At 35.2% G+C, this 27,293-nt stretch overlaps 1 protein-coding gene across 1 annotated transcript in view; it reads right to left on the reverse strand.

Moving 5' to 3' along the window:
- The window catches only part of ADK (adenosine kinase), a gene marked incomplete at both ends in the record, with an annotated part of 60,354 nt that overhangs the window by 32,779 nt on the left and 282 nt on the right, over nucleotides 1–27,293 (reverse strand). The gene's annotated exons all lie outside the window — the stretch shown is intronic.

Consider the following 27,293-nt stretch of genomic DNA (forward strand, 5'->3'; position numbering starts at 1 on the left):
AAGTTAAGAGAGACATAAGATCCTGGGCTTACTTCAGTTCCTTCCGCTCTGCAAGTATATGACTAAGTTATTTATGATCCCTTCTCTGCACTTCTAATGTTTAAGGCAAAAGTACTTAAAACCAAAATGAAGACATTAAATACAATGCACTTAATCACTTTGATCTGTAATATGGCCCTTCTAGAACACAGAAAATTAGACAGCTTTCCTGTACGCATAAACAAATACACCAATTTTTTTTTTTTTTGATTGGGATATGAAAAATATTGGGTTAGGTAAATTGAAGAAATAAGACTTACCCTGAGGTGTATGCAATGCTCTCAAATAATATGTAATTTCATTACTTTTGAAAATGTTGGTTAAGAAAAAAAATTGATAAAAAGCAAGTAAAACCTGCGTGCCACTGTCATAGTTTTTTACTGAATTACCAATAACATACACTCTGAGAAAGATTGGTGTTGAAAAATTACTGCCTGGTAAAATGGATTTAGTACAAACCAGAACACACAGTATAAAAGAAAATTGATCACTACTTACAGAGTGCTATAAATGAACACAGTGCTTTACAGATAAACATTAACAGGGTTCCTTCCCCTTAAGAGCATATAATTGAACTCAAATGGGATACTCTGAATGACAATTAAGGTTTGTGAAAATGAGCAGAGGCATTGTTATTGCAAAGATGAATATAGAAAGAAACAACAGAGACTTGCGTATTCCCTGCTTGAATTTCCTGCAAAAGCTGTAATTCACACACTGCTATTGTTCTGATGATTGTATGGATTTGTTCAAAGGAAAGATTACATACCTGTAATTTAAAAGGTGGCAACTGACTATTAGAACTATCAGATTTGATATTCCTTTTATTAATACAGAACACTTAAAGAAAAGATAAGAATTCTACAACTGATGTGGTTCACTGCTTAGAGTATGACATTATTTTTCATCTCAGGACAAATCAACGTAGTTACAGCATGCATTTTTTTCGCTTCTGATTGTGGTGGAACAGACGGAAAGCTGTTCGGACACAGCCAAGGAGATCAATATAGATGAGATGACAAATGACCACCAGCTGTGTAGAGTACAACACAAATGCAATACACAAAAACCAGAAGAGAAACAATCAGAAATAAATGACATGAAGTAGGAAACTGAAGAAGTCTTTGTCAAAAGACAATTTTAGTATAGTTCTCTTAAGGGTCCTGAGACAGCTCACAGATTAATTCACAGAACAGAACTATATGGGAAAGTTTAAAAGTAACCCATAATAGGACAGCTGGGGATATTCCTCTGTCACTGGCAGCATCATAAAATTAACAAAATCAAGAGCCAGGTGAGTGAGGCAATAGGCACTCAGACAAGCTAGGATCATTTCGATGCAGATGTTGCAGTTGAGAAAAATCACACCAGATACTTCTATAGCTTTAGAAACTTAAACCTACTCCCTATTCCAGCATCTATTCAGAATGCATCCAAGCACAAAGAATAGAGAAGATGATCAGAGACTTTCTAATAAATTACATAAGGAGGGATATATTCAAAGATTTCTTGAAGAGTTAGATACTAGAAAGAAAACTTTGAGGGAGCAAATGGCCCACTTGTTAATATGCATGATCACACCTAAAGAAAACACCCAAAATACTCCAAGATAGAAGAGATGTAAAGCATAGGTAAATGTAGAACCATCAAACCAACAAAGCAGGTCTGAGTGATGAAGCAGTCCAGTTGTTTGAGAAATACTTCAATAAAAGCTGGTTTGGGGTTTGTTGGGTGGGGTTTGTTTTTTGACAAATAGGAAAACCACTTGAAATAATTAATAAAGAAAAGAAATATTAAAAAAGCAACAGAAAATAATACTTCTTTTCTAGTCAAATCAATTTAATTTACAAGCTAATGTTTAGGTTCCCAAAGAGACAAGAGAGTAAGAGTTTCTGAAAATTTTTCAGACAATTAATAAAGTATTCTTAACTATACATTAAGATGTTGAGTTTCAAACATCATTCTTTGACACAAGGGGAAAAACACCTATTTTTAAACGTCCTCATTTCTTGTCTGTGAAATCCGAGAAAAGGTGTCCACCCACATGTAACAAAATCACAGCACAGAACAATCCGACCATCAAAAAGGAAAAAGAACGCTGCGGGATCATCCAAAAATCTGCCGTGTTGCCACTTACGACACAAAAGGCAAAAATTAAAGTGAAAATTATGTATACATTTATAAAACTTAGTTAATATACCTCTTGTTAATTGTTTATAGAACTGCACAAGACAAATTAACTTTTCCCCCTAATATCCAAAAGAAAAATATTGCACATTTTTTGGTTGAAAATGGAAAATCAATGTGGATGAAGAGAAACAACAAAAATTCATCAATAGTTATCTTAGAGATAAATTAAAATACAAAGAGCATTCCATAGCTCATCTGTCAGACCAAAGGAATATCTGGAAAGGGGTGGCAAGGGACAAACACAGACCCATAAGATTAGGCAACTAATGTTTTTACAGTGCACCTTCATAAGCATTTTTTCTGTTAGTGATAGGTCATCTGTTTCTATAAGAGCTTCTGATTTTGCAACTAGGAATTCAACACCCTAAGATGCATATTTAACTATATAGATGGGCAAAATAAAGCTGTAAAGCAGGAACAGATCTGCATTATTGAAACATGAGACTATAAATAGAGTAATGCTCTCAACTTTTGCAACATCATAATACTCAGTACAGCATCTAAACATCAAATCTCATTAGTGCTGTTGCTTTAAGCCTTTTCACCTAAAGTAGATCCCGAAATAACACAAAACTTGAGGAAAAGTTGGGAGTGCTATTTTAATAGGATTTTCAGTAACGCAGATTATAGATAATAGAAAGTAGACATTATAAGAAGGGGCTTAGAGGTGCCACTATAACAGTACTATCCCTCATTTACTTGAGAGGAAAACACATTTTTTGGTCTATGATTCAAGATTGTCTAACCTCACCACAGAATTTCAACCATAACCTGAAATAATTCCTTCAATGTGCAACTGCACTGTACCTCTTTAAAAAAAAAAGACTGAAGCAGGTATGAACAATTTGTATTTGTTCTTCTGATAAAATGCAGTGGCAGGCTGGTAGAAATGTAACCATCTGGGGATTAAAAACTAGTTTATGCACAACTGATGAACGCAATGCTGGCATTTGCAATGTTTTTATAGTCTATTGCTGTTTGTTTTTGAGAAGAAAACTTGAAATGTGAGCAAGTTTTGACTGAGTTTTACACAGAATAATTGAACAGAACACAATACTTTTGCTAGAAGCAAATCACTGAGACAAAGAAGTGCATTGAAATTAACTACTGAGAACGATATACATACTTAGAGGGATGTGCGTTGAAAATGCCATTTCCTTATGCTATTTAAACATGGAATAAAAGCAGGCTAAACATTTCAGTTTCATTCATAGAATCTGTTTTACAACACGTTACATAAAGTGAATCTAAATCTATCTCTTAATTGTAGCAGATGCAAAATTAGTGAAAGCTCATCCTTTACTTATCACAGGACTGCCCTCATGTTCATAAATACTGGCTTCAAGTGACAGTTATATTATGCAAAATCCTCAGTTGTAAGAATCCTGATAGAAGCCTCACTGTTTTTATTGGGTAATAAAATGCAAGTCACTCTGGTGGAACCTTTAGAATAAATTTCTTTAATATGTCATTAACACTACCTCATAAACTAAATTGTTGATTTGAAAAGGGTAAGAGAAAAACTGCACGCATTTCCTGCTGGACAATTTAGACCTAAGAATGCAGAAATAAGGCTGACAGTAATAAATTCATCAATCTTTTTTAACCTAAGATATTTTAGAAAGCAATATTCCAAATCAAAAGGCAAAAATAACAGAAGCAGAAGTTATTTTAGCATGAAAACTTAAAGAGATCAATGCCAGAAAACTATTATTTTTTCTAAACTTGAGAACACACAATGGAAGAAATGTAGTATCAGTTCATTAATATTACACTGTAAGACTATGCAAATAGAAATAAGCAGAGTTTAATGAGAGTCCAAGGTAGTGGAGAAAAGCTGGAATCTAAACAGCCTCCTGCAAAGTTTAGATCAGTTTCATGATTTTTTCCAATTGCATCGTGTTCAGAATAACTCTTGCAAGACTGAGTGGCAGCAGAGAGTCTTCGCCTGTTCCAGGTAAGCTCTTGAGACATTGGGGAATGTGCAATGAAGTTTTTATAAATTCAGTGGAATTGCGATGGACTCGGAACCATGCCTCCCATAAGTATAGCTCTGAAAGCAATCCAATACTCCTATGGTTTAAAACTGGGATGTTAAGTAACACAAAGATCTCACCCTCTGACATTTTGAATATTAAAAGTGTAGCATATCCATTTCAATTCAAGAACAATTTTCTCAATACAAAAAGTCTTTCAAAATAGCTACACAAATCATCAATATCTACATTTCATGAGAAGTAAATAATCTTAAAACTTAAATCAATGCACAGCATTTTAATCTGTTAGCAACTGGATTTGTATACTATTCAGAAAATTGATATTTGAATCTCAAAAAACAGATTAGTATGTTATTTTCTCCCAAAACCGTATTTGTCGTACTTTTATCTGTATGGTGCCTGATTAATATTGGTAAGAAATATGAAGTTTCAGATTTAAACCATTTTTCACTTACGTGCTACAAGTAGAACACTGGAAATACATAAACTATACTTTTTTTTAAAAAGAAGTATTTTTTAGTGTGACTTTGCTGCTGTTCTAATATCAAAACCACTGCACTGGAGAGACTCTCAGGAAATTTAATTTCTACAAGTAATGTCACATTCAGCTTCGGTCAAATGCTGAATTTCACTGTACTAGCTGGATTATTGATGATAATACTATTTATAGGGCTATTTTTTCTACCTCTACAGTGTCTTTTTCCATCTGAACCTTAACATGCCTCTGTTGTAATAAAATTTTCTGTCAACATACTTTCCAGTACGCATTGTATCATTATCTTACACATGGTTATAATACTTCTAGATCTGAAAATACACTTGTTTCCCCCACTGACTATAATTATTTTGTCCTTTTTTTTTAACTCTTTCCAAACAATTTTTCACGTTATCTTTAAAACTGTTAAAATGAAATGGGAAATGTATTTTTGTGAAACTTTAAATGTTTTAAATAAAAAGAAAGGGAACTCTCAATAGTTTGCATAGGCTAATTAAAAAGCACTTCAAACCAATTTATTTGTAACATTTTTATACACACACATAAACACAGGAACACAGAAAAAACAGTCCCCTCCACACACGCACATACACACAAAGAAGGCCAGAAGCTCCATTTGGACTTCTAACTTCCAATTTTTCAAGCACCTTCATACTTCTTAAATGATTTACTGAATATAAGAGTCCACTCAATACATTGAGTTTGATATATCATTTATTACATGTATTTACTTGTTTTATGCTGGTTATGAATCATTAAAGCAGAGTCCGTATTTCTGTTAAGATGCAGCTCTTAGTTTGTACTGTGGCTACCTTAGTATACTATGTCATGACTATGATAACTTAATGATTTTAAAATCATTTTCCCAGCTGGATACCACAGACTTGTTGCCTTCCTCATGGAAAAGTGTACTGCATACCCATTTAATACACACTGGTAAACATGCATTAAATCCGGAAGTCTTCCTCTATTTGTCAATATTAATATTGAGTTTAATATATGGGGAAAACATCCTATTAATAACTACATAATTCCTGAAAACAAGCACAAAACCAAAACAGCTTCAAGGTGATAGAGATAGCGTTCCATTTGAAGTATATCTTTACATTTTTACGGCCTAGATCCCACCATTTAGCAATTCTTGCCACTAATAGAGCTGGTTACGGTAACTTAAAACATTTTTCCGTCTTGCAATTAAGAAACTATTAAACGTTGGGACACGTTAATAACTCTCTCTCATTACCACATTAGAAATCATTATTGTCACCACACAGTATAATGTAATGCTGGATTAATATAGTGGAAAATTGCTAATCATATAATAACATTTCAATGTTTTTACTACATTAGCAAAACTGATTAAGAATAAAGTGCAAATAATAAATAAGACAGTTTTACAGGCAAGGAGAAAATTACAAGCTAAATGACAGCACTGCAAATGCTGCTGTATCCGATAATATAAATATCAATTATGTTATGCTTCTGGCTAGAATTTAAAATACTTTAGAGTTGCTGATACACAGCACTTTTGGAAATCAGATCTATTCTTCTATGTCTTAAATAAAACTAAAAATTGTTATGGTCTTTTCTAATTGCAATGGAATTTGCAATCAAATGGGAACTATTTTTAAGGTTGGAAACCATCTACAATTTTAACTTCTGTTAAATTGTACACATTTTTAAGCACTATATTATAGTAAGAAAGCTAGAAGACAATTTCAAGTTTCAGCTAGAAAATAGCTGTATAAGTTTAATAATCCCCTGTAGCATATTTAGGTATTACACTTTTGACTTAGCATGCATGAAATGGAAAATACCAACAGAATCCAATTTCTGTTAACATCCAAATAGTTTTTTCTGGGGACTTTCAAGCAACCACAAACACCACTTTTAATTTAAAACATCCTTTTTGTAGCAGGCAAGTTCCAAAAAGCATGATAAAATCTCTGATTCCAATACAAAAGCCTACCCCTTTTATCAGGCTTCATTTTACATACTCTAACAAAATATGAAAAAATTATTATAAATGGATTCATTAGTTACTTAAATATTCTAAACAGTGCATATCACTTCAAAACCAGTTAATAGCATATACTCAGATGCTTCTGTAATTTCTTTTGATATAAAGAATGCAAACCAGAATCATAACACAACTTTTCCTAATCCAGGCAAGTCTACTGCAATTCAGTTTACACACTTGCAAAATGAGTTTGGACTAATCTGAATTAAGTATAACTAATCTGCCTTAAGTACAAACATAACTTTAACACATTTTTAAAGATAATCACAGAACACTGCTTTAGAGCTTTATTCATTTCAGTAAAGATATCTTTTAAGTATTGAAAAGAAGAAAATATTGCAAAATAATACTGTTAATGAAAGTGAAATTTTTATATCCCCTTGCTTAGAGAGTCTCTCTTCTAGATTTATATTAAATTACAGTACGAATTATGTATGTTTCCACTTACATTACTATACCGTGCTTCACTATGCACCTCAGTCTTGAGTCCAGACAAGTTTTTGGCACTCTGCTACCGTTAGAAGTTAATTCAAGTTCCACATCATGCCAATATCCATTGTTTATTGCTTGCCGTTGTTAAGGAACCCTTTCTTCTCACTTGTTTTTAAATGGGAGAGGGAAGTGGATCATGAATGCAGTATACTGGGAATTTTATTTAAGATTTCTCATTAAAAAAGTACTGTCTCCCTGAAACCAAGGTATAGTGCAGAAACGTACCTTCATTTGACAAGACTTCTGCCGGGGAAGATTGCTCATGATGAAAACGCATTTTCTTGTCACAGAGACAGACCTGAGCACACTCAAGAGTTTTGTTGCAGATCACCTAACTAGGGTGCTGAGAAATGGCAAAGCACATTCTGAATACAGGTTTTCTGTAACCCAGTGACTACATGGACTACTTCAGTATTCCTGGGATTGACCATTGCTTATACTTGTATCAATTTCTTTGTTACCCTGTCAAATTTGGCTCAGTTGGCAAAAGCTCTTGAGAAAGTTGGCTCTTTTAGTCTTTAAGCATTTCATAGGAAGGAAGAAGTATTTGCTGATAAAGGCATAGCTGAGAGTGTCAAGAGTCACAAAATATCAGTGAAACTTAATTTTATGACAGAGGAAAAGAAGCAGCTTCTCTATATTTTCTTCCTCAAATCCATAGAGATACCAATCTTCCTCTAGTAAATAGCAACAGTAGGTACTTCAAAGTCTGAATACATTTATGATTCTTACACTCATGTCAGGAAGTACTATGTTTTATATTGATAGAAAACTCTGAGAAATACAGAGGGAAGAGCAACAGGAAAACAAGTCTCTGAAGAATCAAACCCTGCATTCGTCAGTTTGCGGTTCCCAACTTTGAAGTTCCATTCTTGTAATGCCAAAATTAACAAGATTGAAATACATAAAATGCTACTTAAAAATGCCTAAAAAGGGCTTTTGAAGTAAACCTAAATTCAAATTTTATTGCTATTAGGAGACTATATCTAAAATTCTATGTTCCAGTTCATTTTCAGAATGAGATATTTAAATACTCATCTATCCTGCATTTCAGTTTTATCCATGCTGGTTCAACTCTTATTAAAAAAAAAAAAACCCTAAAGCCTCAAAACTGAAAAAGCTTGTCCTGACCATCATGTTAATTTACATTACTAGCAGAAATGTAGCATCTGCTGACTAGGACTCATTACTTCCTTCATGAAAGACTGGAGTAATGAAATTAAATCAGAATACGATCAAGGTGGCTTGTATTTTGACATGGGGTTTTACAGTTTATGGATCTTTATCTGAAGTACAACCTCAAAACAATGTTTTTGTGAAGAATGAGGTGATACTTCCTGAAATTCACAGGAACAAGGGAAGACTTGAAAGCAGATGCATAACTAATCTTATAACACATATTTGTAAACCAGTAACTTTCTATTCAGATAGAAACAATCACGTAAAGTATTGACATAGTAAAATTCTTTGCATCCTGAAAAATAATTTTCCTTTTTTATTATATTGGTCCCAGTGGAAATTTAAGAGTTTCTGCAGATGCTGGCTTGCTGTAATTTAAAAGCATTGTTTCAAATCCAGCTTACCCATATAATCTCCAAAATAACACCGCTTTTAAATTAGAGGTTTAATAGATCTCTAAATGATTTTGTCATACAGAAGATTAAGTTTTCAACTTACACACACAAAGAAAATGATACAAAACCACCAAGGTGGAACAGGCATCAAAGGCCTGAATTTACCAAGGAAAGCAAAGGTATCCTAGCCAGAAGTCTCACCTTAATTGCGTAGTGTTTAGGTAATGCACCAAATGCCATGTACAAGATCAATCACAGATGTGAAACTGTTATACCACCTAGACAAAACACACCAGACTGAGGACAGCAAGTAGGTCCACAATGAAAATGTTATATGTATTCTCAAGGTGTTTTATTGTATTTCCTATTAAAGAAACATCAACAGTCTTCAAAGTGAAGATAGCAATAGATTTAAATAAAAACATGCAACTGTTTTGCACCATTATCTAATAAACCTTAACCTATGAGTACACATAAGTTAAGCTACTACTATGATTAAATAATTATGCCCTAGTATCATGAATTATGTCAGTTGACAGTGTTATGTCTGCTTCAGTAAGGAGAATGCCAAGCCTGGGCACATTTTTGAGAAATTCTGCAGTGATTGGACCAATTCCAATTGTAAATCTTTTTATTTCTCTCTAAGAAGTTATTGGAAGTGTTTGAAAGAGAGGTTATTTCTACAGTAAAATCTCACTTTTCTGTTCTCGCACTTCCCCTCCCACCATCACCTTGATCAGAAATTGATGGGTGCACAGGCAACTTTATTCACTGACACACATGTATAGAACAAGACCAAAAATTATCAAAGAGAAAGTAGGTAAAATACAACTGTCTGACAGCATTCTACCAAAGACGATCTACTTCCCCTGGAACAACTATTTTTACCTTGCAGCCCAACTGTAGAGCTAAATATTGAAAAAAAAAAAAAAAAAATTATTTTTCCCCTCAGTTGTGTTTCACAGTCTTATGTGAACTCTTTACTATGCTTGTCTTGCTTTACACTTAAATCCGTAGCTATTTCACTCCACGGAAAACAAGAAATGAACTAGCCACTATCATAAATAGTTATACTGAAAAGTCATCAACAATCATGAAAATGGAAGAGTAAGAACATAAAAGTCTGGAATTCAAAACAGCATGATAAGAGTTGAAGCAAATAAACACAAACGTATAATAATAATGGGTTACCATTTTTGCATACTGTTTCCTCCTATTCGATCACTATCTGTGAAAACAAAAGAGCACACTGCCGCTTTTTTCATCCAATACTTTTTAACATATTTCCTTCCAGCAAATTAAAACCTGAGCATAACTAGTAGCAGTAATCATGCTAATAGTTATATACACATACATGTGCTTCAGAATAACTTTAGGTTAGCTGAAGTCACCACCACTGAGGGTTTTGCACCAAAAGTTTCTAACGCATAGCATCTGGTTATCTAGTCCTTTTAGATACCCCTAGAACTTCAGAGAAATATATTTCATTGAAATGAAGTTAAAATATTTGACTTAACAATTAAGGTAGTCATTAACTGTTTCATACAATATACTTCAATGTACAAATTCAGGCCAAAAGATGCCACTGTGATTTAGAAAAGAAAGATTCTAAAGTGCGCCTTTGTCAATGAAGACTATCTATGCACTGCCACTCAGTGCTCTTAGTGGCAGTAATTTCCATCAGGTACTGATACACTGCAATAGGATAGGAAAGGAGAGAGAATCAGAAAGTATTTGTCTCATTCTTATTTCTGATACATTTTTGAACAAAGGCCACAGGCCAAAGCAAGGCAGGCAACTACTTTTGATCCTGAAGACCTGTGCCAATTTGGTAACTCAGAGTTCCCCTTCCGTAGAGTGCTGTACATGAAAATAATCTCTCTTTCCAATTCAAGTATTTGTGGCCACATGTAAGTTTGTATGCATATACCATAGATAAGTGATCAATGCAAATCATACATTCTTTGATCCATCCTGGATTTATTGTCACCATTCCCTTGGAAGAAAATTTCTGTGGGCTGATCATCAGGAAAAAAACCTAAGCCACATTCAGAAATTATAGAAAATGCTCATAAAATATATTGCCTTACATTGACTTGACTCATTTGTCCTCTGTTAGGATGTGTAAGTTAGAGTTCATACCTTTAAATTACTTTCTTCTATCTCCAAATGTGACTGTTTGTTTCCAGATTTTGCAGCTGTTATTTTTAATAGCTCCCCTGTTTCTGAAGAGGACAGACATTGTGAGAGAGATCTTTACTGCTAAAGGAGACACAGTCCCCTAGGTAGTCCAGTGAGCTTTGATATTTAGTACCACGCTCTGGAGCCAGTTTCAGTATGTAATGGAAAGCAACTGTAGTTTGTAACTGAAGCTTTCAGCTCAACCTTAAATTGCTATATTCTGGATCAGATAGTGTTATTTTAAGCCTCAAGTATTTTCCAGGTACATGATTGTTAGAGTAAACAAGCATGCAAGTCTCAAATGTAAGAACTGTCAGAATAATAGCACAGACTTGTAGTCAATAAAAAAGCAACTTTTAAAAACTCTCTCCTAGACTGAAGATGATCATAAGCCGCACATCATTTTTAATAAAGTGCAGTATTTTATGCACTAATGTCTAGCAAAGGTTTCATCTTTCCATTGGTATCACTTCTACACAGACTAAGTTCAGTCCCAATATATTGCTTTTCATTTATGCTCAGATTTCTCAGAAGCTTTTAGATGATGCTCCCTCCACTGACTTAAAGGTAACAAACAATTATTTCATGTCTGTATACTGGAAACATTTGATAACCCCCTGGGATTTCATGTGAATTCTACCTACCACGGAGAAGAAAACACAGGTCTGAAAGACTCCATACAAGACAGCTTATGCAACAAAGATGTCAATTCCCATAATATATAGTTACCAAACTTAGTTTGGTATCACTGCTACTGACAGTAGCAACAACGTTTTGATCCCTGAGCTGTGAGTCAAACAAATAACAAACATGACTATGGAAAGGCTGTCTTCATCTCTTCTTTCATTACTCCTCTGAATGCACCCCTAATATTAGCTCTGTTAAAATGAATGCTTACCCGCATGCAAAGTCAACCTAACGGAAGGGCCAAGTGAAATAGATCCACAGCAATGGCAGAAGATGGGCATTTTTTTGAATTGTCCTTCAATCTGTTTCTGAAACAAACTCCTTATGTGAAAAGCTATCATACAAAGAGAAAGATACAGAAGCATCAAGTGCTTTTCTTCTAAATTTTCCTTTACACTTAGATTATATTTTGTAATTGTATGTTACCAAAAAAGTGGCACTGCTGATCTCCTTAAAAGAGATGCTCATGTCTATAATTCAAGCATGATCCTATAGGACAGGCTGGACCTTATGTCCTACCACAACACTCCCAAGCATACTCCAAAACCAAAGCAATAAAGCAACCATTTTGGAATGAATTATAAGGTACTCTTTCCATAAGGACAGTGGGTGATGCTACTTGGCAGAGCAAGCAGCACCTGACAAATTCTGTATTAATGAAATACCAAGGACTATTCAAAGACCCATCAGTTCTTCCCTAAGTAGACTGTCAAAGTAAAAAGGAAAGCTTCTAGTGGATGACATCCTGTCACTGCACTCTGGGTCCTTCTGTTAGAAGAAGAGTGGTACTTCTGCTTCCCTGACAATAACCTGGACTGGCTCCCTTGGAAAAAGGGAGGTTCCCTTCTTAAGTTCAGAACCAGGAAAAGAGAAAGGAAAATCAACAAGCAAGCTGGAGAACAAGGGAAGACTACAGACTCTTCACAGGTACAGTGAGTTTGTATTAGAGAACAATCCAAAGCAAACACTCACAGAGATCCGGGGATGAATAGGAAATGACAGTTTGTCTAGTGTCAGAAGCCATTTGAAGTTCCCAAACTAGCAAGCAAAACCCTTTAAAAAAGCCCTGTAAAGAACGGAACAGGGTCAGATTTAATTTTAAACTTTATTTAATCTGCCTCACCCATACAGTTTTGAATCATAGCTTTAGAACTGGGAACATTTGGCATCTTTCACATGCTCAGAAAAAAAGGCAAGGAAGCGGATTGTGGAAAGTAGAAGAGGTTATTCCTTGTTAAGGCAGACACATCATGAAAGAGAAGTTCGACTTCAGTGGTCAGACAGCAGTTCAGAGTACGAGATAGAAATGAAGTTTTTGTGTGTTTGGTTGAACAGAAGATTTATTTTTTGGTAGTCAAAACCCTGCTTTCAGTTGTCTAAAAACATGCTAAAGACTCAGCACTTCTCATAATGCTAGTAAAATGAGTAAACTCTGAAAGGAAGGCAGATCAGATGATGGTAAAATTCTCCCCCTCCTCCTATATCTTCTGGAAAAGGTGAAAGAATAATTGAAACTCACAAAATAGTTCATCAATATGTTTCAAAGAATGGATGGGAAAATGAGAAGATCTAAAAGGAAAAGTGAGAACCCAAAATGCGACCTCACTCCATCATGTTGCAATTAAAAAATAATCTGATACAAGTTCTTGCTTGCTTGATTTGGAACATACTCAACTACTATACCTCAGTATTTTTAATAAAGCATACCATGCCATTCTCCATTTTGTAAGTGAAGCTGCTTTGGAATTTAATTATTAACCTTTAAATTGATTCTAAAATTTAACTTGCCCACAATATTGAAGAAAAGGAAACCTGGATGTCAAGCCTGTGATGCCTCATCAATGCTGCACCCAGTTTATTTGTAAAAAATATTAGAGCTATTGACATAGGGGTCTCTTGGATAGGTAGCTTCATACGACCGGGTCACAGTTACCTTTTAAGTACCTTATTTCTCAGGACCTTTAAATCTTTGAACTCTATGTCAGAGTTCAATAAAACACCATCAAAAATCTGTCACACGCAGAAGCTCACTTTTTTTATTTGCATATATATTCTGTATGTGCACAGCTCAGATTTTAAAACAGAAACCTGCTTTATTTTTAGCAGAGCAGCTTTGAATCATCTAATCTAAAATTCTAGCACAGTTAGATTGTCACAGAAAATCACACTTGGTCTACTTCACAGCAGCATTCCCACCATAAAGCTCAAATTTACATTATGTATGTAAATTTAAAAACTGTCATTGCTACAATTTTTTAAAATCATGTTAGTTCTTCTGAAAAAAATATATTTGTCATACCTAAAGCCATTATCCATCCATACTAGAAATAGGGTAGCAGAAAGAGAAAATTTTCCTTTCATTGCTGCCAATTTGCCCTTATTTTGCCAGGGGCACGATCCCATGCTAGATCGTGCTCTGGGTCCTAAAGCATGTTTAGTGGAAAAACAAGGAATGCAGTTTCTTACGGGGCTATTGCAAAACATTTGAAAAGTAGGTATCTCTTCATCAATAGCAATTGCAAAACTTGATAAATTGCCCAGTTTAGAGAGTCTTAGACTAGCTTGTAACAAAATTAAAAAATAAACCAGAATTTTTTTCATTAAAAATGGTTCTGAAGAAACAATGTAACTAAATATGCAAATACTCAGACAAATGCTTATTTGAGACTAATTATCTGGAATCATTCCTTCGCCTTTGGTAGATGTGCTCTTCCTCACTTTTAAATATTAGGACTCCTTCAAAAGAACGAGTCCTACTTCCTTTTGCACTCTGGAACTGGTTCCTTCTGAAAAGGAAACAGAATGTAAAGTTGTCCTTTCTGAGATGCAGGCTTTCACTTCCATGACTCCAAAACATCACAAAGACCTGTCTCCTATGGGCAACTAACACTAGATAAGAGAAGATACAATAAAATTCCAAAACAATTTTGAGAAACAGATTTTTTTAATGTATTGTAAAGAACATAACTGTTTAAAAAATTCAATTCATGATATAATAATTCAGTTTAGTGTTAAGGTATAACTGTAACAAATGTATTCTTGCAGTGCTAACTTCTTTGCATTTTGAATATTTCAATCCAACCAAGTTTTGAAAATAATACTTGAAAAAAACTTCACAGTGACTTAAATAGGCAATCCCTAAACTTCTAGATTTGGTTAATCAGATGCATTACCATTTTATCTCATTTATTAAAAAAAGGGGGGGATTGTTTTGTTATAAGCAGCAGTATTTAGGAACTTTTCACAGGAATTTTTAAAGGTAATACATATCACCATGTTATCAAGATATCTGCATTTCACGTGTAACAACCATTAGTAAAATTAATTTGGGCATCCAAATTCTTCAGTTACTGTAATTAGACCAATGCTGAATTTTGGACTGCCTTGCAATTATCATTAGCTACATACATAAATTGAAGATGTAACAATCTGAGATCAAATTCCCTCCCACAATAGATCAGAGGCCCTTACAGACATAGCTCGACACCACTGATAACGACCCAGGCAGATTTCTGTAATGTGTACCCTCTAGAGAGGAAGAGCTGATTTTCTGCCTCTCATTTAGGCGCAGAGGTCTGACCTATAAGCAGGAACAGGCTTCCACAGGAAATCTTAGTGGTATTTAACCAGCAGACTACCTATCCCTTTCCCAGGAACTCTTGTCCTCACTGCAGGAACAATTCAGTTGCTCATGACATATCTACTGAGCTACCACAGCTGACAGCTTGGTAAATTAAAATAAACCAGCACCTATTGTCTCTTAGTATTTCGGCCTGCAGGTTGCAGCAATTCAGCAGGTCTTACAGAATAAGCTGACCCATCTTGAGATCATCGGTGAGAACTGCTGAGGTCACACAAAAGTTAGCTTTCTTGATCAATCACACCCACTGTAGTCTTGATTTATACACAAAGTATTTTTAAAACTTCAGCAATGAATAATAACATTAAACATTTATGTGAACAGGTTTCCTTCTTTGTTTAATAATCATCTACTGCAGACTATGGAATTAATCTACAGTCACGCACAATTTCTTCCGTGTAAGATGCATGAAAAGGCAGAAAATCCCAGCGCATCTCAGAGTCCAAGTGAGCTATGGAAAGTTGTCTTTAAAAAAAAAATCCTTTTATTTATTTTACTAAGAATGAGATCACTGTAATTTCAGGTTGTAATTTTAGAAGACAAACTAACCAGCTTAATTTATCCTACAGCACATTTGTACCACTATAATGACAGTGAAAGATAGATTTGTGTTCTGAGAGTTTACAAATATATCTCAACTCACTAATGCTACTCTTGACAGAACAAGAGTAAATAATTTTCTTGAATTCATTCATTTATTTGTCAGACTGTAACGTCATGAAGAAACAGGATAATTGGGTGCAGTCATTTCACTTTACTAGGATATCTAAACTTAACTCTTCTTACACAGATTAGTACGTAATGTGAAGTATATCTTTTACTAGTAAATACTATTCAATTCTAAAATGTCCACATCTAACTCCTAAAGATGTCTTAGTAAATCAGAGAAATTAGAAAAATGGAAAATAGAAAACTGTGGGTAGAAGTAAGTTGACTTATTTTGTTTCCTAGGGCAAAGTCATAGTAATTTGGGAAAAAGAAATGCAAAAATACTTCAAACGTTGTTCAGTTAGTGCCGATAGTGTGCCATGTGTGAGGATGGGCAAGAGTCTAAGGTAGATACTGTGAATAGCTAGGGAAAGTATGCAGAACCTAGCTATTATGCATCTAGGACGCTTCCTTCACTCACAAGTGAAAAACATCTCAGAGTTAAAAGCAGAACGCAAGCACAGTATTTTAAGTGAATACAAAACCATCATCTTTCAGGGCTTTACTAGGTACAACATAACAAGGAACTAAGTGGAGCTGCTGCATATGTGTTTGTGCTTTAACAAATTCAGATTATACAAGAGGCGTATTTTCCCTTTAAGGTCTTGTGACTATTTTGAACAGAACCACAGTAATATGGGGTAAATATTCTGGTAAATATTTTCCTACGGTTGCTTAAGATAACAGGCCAAATCCATCCAAATACTATTTTGCAGCAAGAATAATTAAACTGTGAAATCCAATGCATATCAATGAGGTCAATCTTTAGAAAGTTCTGTTTTAAAAAATACTAGACTTATATGCCAATAATAAGAATACCTACAGGTCACTCTAATGGGTCAGAGTGTAAGTCAACTACTGAGAGTAGTCCTAGGATAAGACTGCCCTATTGTGAGTTCATTGCATTATCCCATATCCTTTCTTTAAACAGAATAGCGCATAATGCTAGTCACTTCAAAGGCCAGTGAAACACAGTCTGCAGATGTGATTGGCAAGGCAATGCTACATATTCCTTTGAAATCATGCTCAGGTTCCTTAAAAAAAAAAAAGGCGCTACTGTACCTCCTGATGAACCAATCCAATTACCAGTCCTTATCCCTTGGCATTCTTAAAAAGATTAGGTAAATTCCTATATTAAATTTCTAGTCTGATAAACCACTATTATCTCCATCATATACATAAGAAAGAGAAAGGTATACTAATTTACTATATGGCTACAATGCAAGTTAGCAGCAAGTCAAATTAAGAACCCAAAAGTGTAAAATCAGACATACATGCACTTAGACTGTGCACAAGTTACTGAAAGAGAGAAAAGAATGGTTTTAGGCAACAGACTGTGAATATATCTAATAAATGTGCAAGAAAGTGATACTACTGTATTTAAACTTTCTGAGGAAAGCACTAGGTCTCCAGGAACAGTATATTATAAAATGTGCAGAGAGTTCTTAGCTAACAGCAAGATGTTCAGTGTCCTTGTTCAGGGGAAATAAAAAAAAAGTACACTTTCAACAGGAAGTATTTTAGAGATGTGCAAGAAACCCCTGTAACTTGGCATTTCAGATTTCCAGGGCAATTAACTCCCCACTGTATCACATCACTTAACATTAATTAATTGCTAAAGATGTAGTTATGTAACTTATTGAGCTGCTAAGGATAGAACAGTTCCCTATCTCCCAAGACTTCAGTGGCATGCCAAATTAATATCAGCGAAGCACAGAGATTTACCCTCTCTTCTGAGATTGCCAAATCAAGCAGTTGTTCTCCTTCCAGCAGCAACTAATGTGAACAAGTCAAGTAAACGTCAGTCAACTATTAGAGTGCCATCAGCCCACCACTGCATGGACAGCCTCATGGAGCGAAAGGTTCCGAGAAAGTCCCACTGTCACTCTGGGTACAAAAAGGTTGGAGGGTTCACAGCATGACACCCTTGGAACCAGGTCCCCTAAATGTGGCTTACTGATACTTCCAGCTGTTTATTTCTTCAGGATAAATCCCAACCTGCACAAGCTATTGTGTTACCTAGAAACATCTTTATTTTCAGGATAAGCATAAACTAGGGAATGTGTGAATTAATCTCATTCTCATATATATCATGGCTTACAAATTAGAGGTGGCATTGGTTCAGGGGAAAACAAAACCAAAAAACAAAGTTTGAGCCCACTCACTCAGCTGGACAAGGGACGGAGTCGAAATTCCTCTGTTGCTTTTGAAGAAAAAAACAACAAATTTTTACAGCTGCAAAACATGGTGCTAACATAGCTCAACAGGCATAGAAGCCCAGTCAAGCAGCAGGCAGCTGAATTGCACTCCCAGGAAGAGCCAACTGTTACCATTTGTATAGTGCCTTGTGATTCCATGTGGGTGACTGATGTTTGATTACTCTGGAATATGGAAACAGTTTTTAATCATTTAAATAAATTACAGTTTTGGAAGGATGAACTGAGGCTGCATATGCACTCTGAAGCTCACCCAAGCACTTTGAAAAGGAAAGAGTTTGAAGGTTCTATCTGAATGAATTTAGAGGGAATGTGATTGTACAACTCTTTTGACTGTTTTTCTAAAGTGATTTCGGATACAACGTATTTCAAGGACATTCCTGCCACAGTCCTATTGATGCTGCTGGCCAGGGACAAGACTTGAAGAAATAAGTGGATATAGTTCTGGTGCATCTAACAAGCAAGTCCACGTGACCAGCAGCCAGCCACTCAATTCCATGCCAAAGTGAGGCACATAAGGCCATTTGTCTTGCAATGCCTAACCGTTACCATCTGTCTCATAACAAAGTCTGTTGTAGACTGACGATGGTGTAACTGGAACTGCCTCATTTTCAAGAGGACAAACTTAGGGACCTGGCATTGCAGAATCTGAAAAAATGCCACAGGGTCTTTGGAGCTTCATTTTCTGACCATCCTGGTATTTGTTGAAACTATATTCCCTGGCCTATGAATATACACAGAGAGTTGTACGCAGTTATTCCTGGTATGCAACCAGCACCAGTTTGCAGAATAAAGCCTCGCTGTCAGTAACCTTGAAAAGTTAGGTCCTCCAGCACACTGCTGCATCAGTTACTTTCAAGATCTGACCCATAAGCATAGAAACAACATATGGGCTTCCTTTACAAGCACAAAAAAAGCTTGAGAAGTACCCAGCTTTGTAACCTGGGGGAAATTTGCTTAGAATTTTGCAGTTTGCCATAATGATAAACTGGTTTTGTTGCTTTTTTTTTGAACTGTTCAGGTAGCTCTGAATAAGGCTTTGAAATTGATCTTAGGTACAGCATAGTAAAAGGTCTAGCAATCTTCTCTAAAGGCTTTCAAAAAAAATCTAGGCAGCTCAAATATTAAAGAATTTCTCTGAAATCTGTACCAATCAGCTTAGGCTTTACACCAGTTTCCCAAGCTGCATGTATAATTCTGAAGAGGAAAGGCTGTCTGTTCTGTCAGAAGCACGGACATCTGTGGTGTTTGACACAGGCTAACTTGGAAATGCACATGAATGATAGAGTGCACTTGAAAGAATAAATCACTTAGGAAATTGATGTCACTGGCACATGACACCATCTACCGTGACACTATGAATGGGACATCATCTTTGCAGTAGTGGGAATAATCATTGTTACATTTCCAGAGAGACAAACTTAAACGACTATTTTTGTCAGCACTGAGGCATGTTTTGTTATTCCTCTGCCAAGTACAAGTCTCACTCATTAGGACTGGCCACAGCACTGGGGATAGGTGTTTAATAGATTCAGTTTACTGGCTGGTAGCATATAAACTTTAGCAAGGTATAAATGAGAAAAATTTAGCTATAAGTCCTAACTCCTTCTCTGTTTTATCTTATGTCAAATAGGTTTGAGAAACAGGTATGTGCACTTGCAGGACAGGACAGGGTGCCAGCACCGTTGCTGACAGAAGACCACGCTGGTGGAATGCTACGCTGGTGCGGCACAGCAGAAACACCAGAGCTGGCACAGAAGGAAACACGTGCCTTAGGATTGTTTCCTGGCAGAGAAGATGAGGCTATACCCCTAAGTTTATTAAACCATACCAAACAGAAAATGGTTTAGAAAGTTTTTTTTCATACTTTCTCTTGAAAGCTGGATTGAAGTATTGAAAATATTGGAAACATATGTTTGCTGGGGCCACCAAGCCCATCTGAGTAGGGGGATGTAATGAAGCTGCTGAAGGAATACCAAGCATAAGGCCAAAACTAACTCTGAGGAATTTAACATTCTGACCCAAATGGTTCAGAAAGCACAGAGCCTACCTCTCTTGGAAAAAAAATGACCTATTTCCTTTCGGTCAACAGAAAGGTACAGAGCTAAATGTTCCCTGCTTCACTAAGTAGGAGGAAAAAAGTGGGGAGAAATTCAGGGGACTTGCCTGCACTTTCTGGGTGCACTATTCCAGAAATAGTTTTTGGAGAAACATATTTGTGGTATAAGTGAATTTAAGCACACAATAAGCAGAACAGAGAACATTTCTAGTTGATGGCATGATGGATTCCATAACACAATGATAGGGTCTGCAAAGTTGCATCAACTTCAAAAAATTGAGAATATGCTTAGGGTGACCACCCTGATAACTTTTCCAATACCTCTCTCCCAGTTATGCACACTGAACACATTTTGAGGCCTGCTCCTGAGCCAAACCTTTCTTCCTGCTATGCCTCAGTTTAATCAATTGTATAGAAGTAATCCAGAAATCTTCGCAAGTGAAGAAAAGAATAAATTCATTAGTTATATGCACACCTATATAGAATTATAGGAAAGCTAGGAGGAAATCACTAAATGACTGAACACTGAAGAGTTAGTGTGACAGACTTTGTAGATTACATACAACAGGTAACGCTTTGCCAAGGGTACTACTTCGTAAATACATACAAACTTAATTTCAAAAGCATGGAACCAGTTGCAATGAAGCTAGTTACATATTTACAAGATTACAGCTTATATTCTTTAAAAACGCAGTTCCACCTTCAAGTATTTTTCATAGATAAATTTTTAATTTACAGACTATTTTTGGACTAATTATGACATGACCCAGTAGACACGTGTTTAATACAAATCCAAAGTTTGGCTAATTACTCACAAAATCAATAGTAAAAATTTAACACACATCTAAACTTTCAGTACATATCTTTTTTTATAAACAAGTATGAATCTGTTCATTTTTCAAAATTAAATTCTCAAACTTGTCAGTTTATTAGAATGCTAAAAAAGCACAATCACTTTAGATTAGCAGATCAAGTTAACCATCACTGAAGAATAAAAATTGGGATGAAGTTACAAGCCCTTGAAATATAGGCTGGTACTGGGAAAGTGTCATATTTCCCTGATGTACAGAAGACAGCAGGACTCAAATGCTCAACATAATTTAGCATCATATTATTCTCTTTTACTGCTTTCCCTCATTTAAAAGTCATTCCAATCAACACTTTAAGAGTAAATAAACACATACTGTCGTTTAAAACCAAGCTTCTTTAAAGTATGTAACAACAGTATGTAGGCTTTTTGCAAAATGTTGCACAACCACAAAAACCCAAAAGTGTATGATTAGATAGCAAGAGGTAGTGTGGAGAAAAAAAAACGGGAGTCATTACAATTTTCTGAGGTGTGTATTATAAAAACATTGTTGTGAAGTCCCAAGAGTGTCTATCTGAAAGCTTCCCAAGAATTGTAACACGTTTCCCCCTTATCTGCCAGTTCTACAAATTCAACTTGAAATGTGTCAAACTACGTTCTTCCAAGTTCACATGGCATCACTAGTAATAAAATCTGTGTAATGAGCATTTCACAATTCTTCTGAGGATGAATAAACAATAAGATACAGCATTCTCTAACTGCTAAGTTAGAGCCACAGCAACATCAGAATTGTTAGCATGAAAATAAGCTATTAAGAAATTGAGCATAAACCAAGAGCACCCATTCTGAGGATGAAGAATGAGACATTCTTTATATACATTTCCAGAAAAACAAAAATCAAAATGTGCTGTTTGTTGCCAAGGTTGCGTTGTTTAAAATCCAAGTTATAAAATTCTATCAAGTTAGACTTGAAATCCAGCACTTGAGTTAGATAAAACTTCAAAGACCAGTTCTTACAGTTCTAACCTCAGCACTCCAAAGTCAAAACAAACAGTGATAAAATTCATGCAAATATGGTCTGGTCAGCAATAGTCGCCCTGTCTGCACATGTAAGCTATATGTTTCAGATACTTTAAAGTCACGAACTGTATTAAAAGATTCAGATTTTTTTTTTCCTTCCAGATCAATGTCTGTTGTTAGACAGGCACAGTCTTAACTAAAACTACAGAAGGAAGCTGAGTAGTAGTAAAATACTATTTTCACAAATCTGAATTTAGTTTGTTGGCAGAACTCTAAAACAGTACATTATTTATGAACTGCATGCGGTTACACGTATGCATATTTTATAGATTTAATATAATGGATCCAATCATTTGGAGGGATTGCAAGAGCTCCGATTAAAGCAAGATGTCACATACCATATTAGATATAAAGCCAAAATTTAATGAGACAAGTAAAGGTCAGAGCAGCACACTGCAGTTTCTATTTGATACCCTCACTCTCCTCATTGTTCTTAAGTATGCATCATAACTTCAACTTTAAACAAAGCAAAACTGAAAGATAGTATAACAGGATAATTCTAATGCCAAGATCACTAAAGCAAACAGGAAAGTTAAACTTTTGTTTCTATTCCAGAAACTAAATGATTACAATTCAGTTCATCATCTCTAGTCCTCATTTTCCAAAGTACTATTAAGCAGTTTTCAGAGAATGAGGCCTGATTAATTAAAGCTTGATCCAGCAAAGTTATTAACACTCCCTACTGCTGTGTGAAGAAAAAAAAACCCCAACAACTGTGTCTAATAGTAACATAGCACATCTAGAAGTGCATTACCTGCATTTTTACCGATAATCTGAATTCCAACTGTTTTCTGTACTGTACTGCACTCAGGAAAGCCCTTTATCATTATTCCTCTTCCCCTCTCCCCATTATTTACAGTCTGTCTCTATTTTTCCACTCAGTACTAAAGTCTTAAACAGAAAGATATTTATTTCAATAAGAGTTTTCCTTAAGGCCTTAGAAGTACTCAAGCTGTTCTGGTTGGTCATCTCTTCCAGAAGAACAAATTTACACCCGAGAAAGATCAGTATGGACAAGGAAAAGCAGATTGGTAAGGAAGAAACAAGGACAGGACACCGATGGTTGCAGAATCAGAGCAACATTTGGATTTTTACAGTGTTTCTCTCTTTCCAGATTACTTACATCCTATCCTCTCAAACGGTATTGTCTTTTCCCTAACACGTTTTTCTGTCTCCACCTTCTCCACTTCTTTCTGTCACTATTACTCTCCTAACATGAACTAGTATTTCCAAGACATAATTTGCTGTTAATTTAAATTCATTAAAGAATGACTAAACTATAATCTCATTTATTTTATCTTTTCCATTTTTATGCCTGTTACTGCCATTTCTGGAACACATCAATCACTTCCCCACTCCAGCCCCCCCTTAATTCCTAACATGAGTCAGGCCAAGCCTAAATAATTTTGAAAACTCTTTCCAAGATCTGTATATGTTCAAACAACTTTAATATCCCAGAGAACTTGAACATAAACATCCTATGTCACTGGCTTTAGTACTGCCCTTCATTACTTTTATGTTGCTGTTGGTACTCCCTTTCACTATCTTCAGGTATTTTTTAAAAATGTCATTGTACTTATAAAAACACTTACATAACACACTTTTGAAAAGTAAGAGTGTGATATTTCCAGGTTTCTGCCCCTTTATCATTTATCTTCCATCCTCTCAATTTTTAATCCAACAGTCTTCTGTATTTCTTTTGCAACAGAATAATTTTTCATTTGCTCCTTCCTTTCCTTTTACCAAGCTTTCCCTCTAACGTATGTTTTGACCATCGTACATTAGAAGCATTTCCACCAAAAAAAAGTCTTTTCTCTTGTCCCTGATATGTCCAGACCTTTTTCTTTTTCTGACCCTGCTGAGATACCCTGTCCACATAACGCCCACTTTGGACAGTCAACGTTCAGCTTTTTGATTCTCAGAATGCTCTCCAACCATCTCCAGCTTCCGCAGCATGTCACATGCTCTACTTCTGCTCTGCTGCAAGACAATATTGAAAAAATACCAAGACTCCCTTTAGTACCTTACCTGCCATATTCTTCCTTTAAGGCTGTACTTCAGAACTTTGCTTTCTGTGAACACGATAGGAAAAAAAAAAAGAAAAAAAAATCTAATTCTACTCTTCATAGTTTGACTGCAATTCTGGTTAATTCTTTGTAAACTTCTAAAATCTTCATTTCCATTACAGTTGATGCTGCTTTAAATTTTAGTTTCAAATCCCGTGATCTAAGCTTGATTTTATTCCCAGTTTTCTTCATAATTCAGAGCTCTCTCCTATTGCTTCTTTCTGTGATTATCAGCTCAAATTTCTCACACATGACAAATACAGTATTTCTAAGACTTCCCCCCCTCTTTTTTTTTTTTTAAAAAAAAAAGCTGGTTTATCTTTTTCAGGAACAGACAGATAGTCTTTCTTGAGTAGACCTCACTATCGTTACAGATATGAAAGAAGTATCAAAAATACATGAGCATGTGTAACAAGTGATGATCACCATACACCATGTAAGCAAGCATATGACAGTTTCATTCTTCCTTTTTAAACATATTATATACAGTAAGTTTCTCCACCCATTTTGGCTTTGGGTATTTTTGTTTCAACATAGTGTTGCTTTTCTGACCCTTAAAGCAGCACAGTATTTGAAACAAACAATTCAATGACTATTTTAGTTGCTTCTTAAATTCTTCCCTTTTATTCCAATCATTTTATTAATTGTTCTCCAATTGTCCTACTACACTCCTTAATAATATACTCTTCCCACTCAGAAATGAACTTTTTTTAAAAAAAAAAAAGCAATCGAGAGACTTGAGGACATTTGTTCATTTCCAGCCATTCTACTCTGTTGTATTTCATTGCAGTCAGGCTTCCAAGGATGCTTTTCTTTAACATGCCATTATTTCTCATCAACTTTTAAACAGTTGAAACAAACTTTTTTAGTTTATATCTCTCAGTTTTCAGCATATTTTTTCAAGCTTTCCTCATAAAGTAACAGAAGTTGAGAAATTAATAAGAGCTGTATTCTTAGGATTTCTTCTCCACATGTCTTCCTACAGAGAATCCACATTTACTTACAGTGTGGATACCTCAGAGCTCTGAACTTATTTATTGGTCCTTTACTTCTCAGCCACCAGTCAGGCTTCCTGAATCAGTGTTTCCTTTCTTCCATTAATCTCAACAAATAAATATACATTTAAGTTATTCAGATCTAGGATTACTTACTCATTCTCTCCAATATGTCAATGAATATTGCTGCAAAAATTCTTCCAGAATTTCTAGTTTAATTTTTGGTTTACATTTAAACTATTTTTTTCTATCCTCACATTTTTTTCTTCTGTTAAAGTTTACAGAAAAAAAAAGCTTCTTTCAAGATTTCCAGAATTCTCTTTTTTCTCTCTCACCCTCATATCCCTCTTTTTAAAACCTCTTAATGATGTTATGTTATTCATGCACAACTGTTTGAAGTTTAAATCTTATTTAAAACAAAAACTAGGAGATGACAACCCTTCTGGAGACAAATACAATTCCAGATGGCAACTGGAGCTGAATGAGGCTCCCAACTCAGAGCCAAGGTAAAGGAAATGTTCACTGACAAAACCTAATCAGTATGAGAAAGGAGCAGTGACATAGAAACCCCTACATTCCATTCATTCAAGTTTCATCTATTTCATTGACTCTATATAGGTTCTATGTACTTCATAGTATAATTACTGAACAACACCAGGACTGACAGATTAAGAGACAGTCAAGTATGAGACAGTTTACTAATAAATTAGCTGATGCCAAAGAGGTCACTTCAAAGAGAGATGGAAATAAAATCCTGGGCTCTTTAAACACTTCAAAGTTTCAAAACTCTGAGTCTACCACATGCATTTGCTTCTAAAGCTCCTCAATCTAGATGTAGGAATGGAAGCAGAATTTCATACTCCTGAGCTAACAAATAGTTGCAGAACTTACTCCAAAAAGTTGACCTCTAATCAGCTGTCATGGAAGAGACACCACCTCTACACCATGGCCATAGGTCAAGCAACAGTCTTACTGACACATAATGAATCCAGTAACTTGAGCTCTCCTGATGAAGAGGTTTTTTTTAAAGTATCAGAAGCAAAAAATTGGCTTGACCACACAGTAAAAAAAAAACCCACCAAACAAAAAAGCTCTCAAAGTTGTCTGCATTTAAAAACCATAACCAATTCAGAATTACAATGCTATATACAATAAAACACATACAACTTAGATTTCTCTGTTGTGAAATATTCTTATCACAAATATTTTCAAGATATTTGGGGTTTCAGAAACAGAAAACATTAGTAAAGAAGCAGCAACTGTTTTGTACAAAGGAGCAGTGATTATTCGTATAATGAATTTTTCCCTTTTATTGGCAGGGAAAACCTTTGTTAAATTATAACTTAATTTCTTCCAAATGTGCATTTAATGCTATCTGGCAGTAAGTTTTAATTATACATAAAGTCTGGAAGTTAATAAGCCAGGATCATTAACAAAAAGGTTATAAATACAGTTTGTATATTTTTATTTATAGGATTTGTACATCTATCACTATCTAAAAATACACACACGGGTCTATGCTTAAGAGTATTGTGACAAAAGGCATACTTTATAGAAAAGCTAATATACCTGAAACCAAATTCATCATTACTGTTATTCATCCTACCCACAGCCAGAAAACTATCCTTGTGTAAAAAAACATTTTACATTTCAACCATTTATGGACAAACTTTCAAGTTGTTACAGGATAAGTGTGGTTAGAATCACAGAATGACACAGCTAGAAGGGACCTCTGCAGGTCTCTAGTCCAAACCCCCACTCAAAGCAGGGCTAGCCTCAAATTTAGATCTGGTTGTCCAAGGATTCATCCTGGTAAGTTACGAAAATCTCCAAGCACAGAGATTCAACAACTTCTTTGTTTAACCATTTTCATTCCGACTTTTTTCTCCTCATTGGAAGATTCTCAACTGCAGATAGGGACCTTGTCCTTGCCTCTTTATCCTTCCCCCATACACCTTTGACAAAAGCCTGGCTCAATCTTCCTTAAATCCCTCCCTCCCACTTCTACGTACATTGTAGTTGTAATTATAACTTTAACAGAAAGA

This window comes from Cariama cristata, unplaced genomic scaffold (genome assembly GCF_000690535.1).
Source record: "Cariama cristata isolate BGI_N322 unplaced genomic scaffold, ASM69053v1 scaffold13271, whole genome shotgun sequence".
Taxonomy (NCBI): Eukaryota; Metazoa; Chordata; class Aves; order Cariamiformes; family Cariamidae; genus Cariama; species Cariama cristata.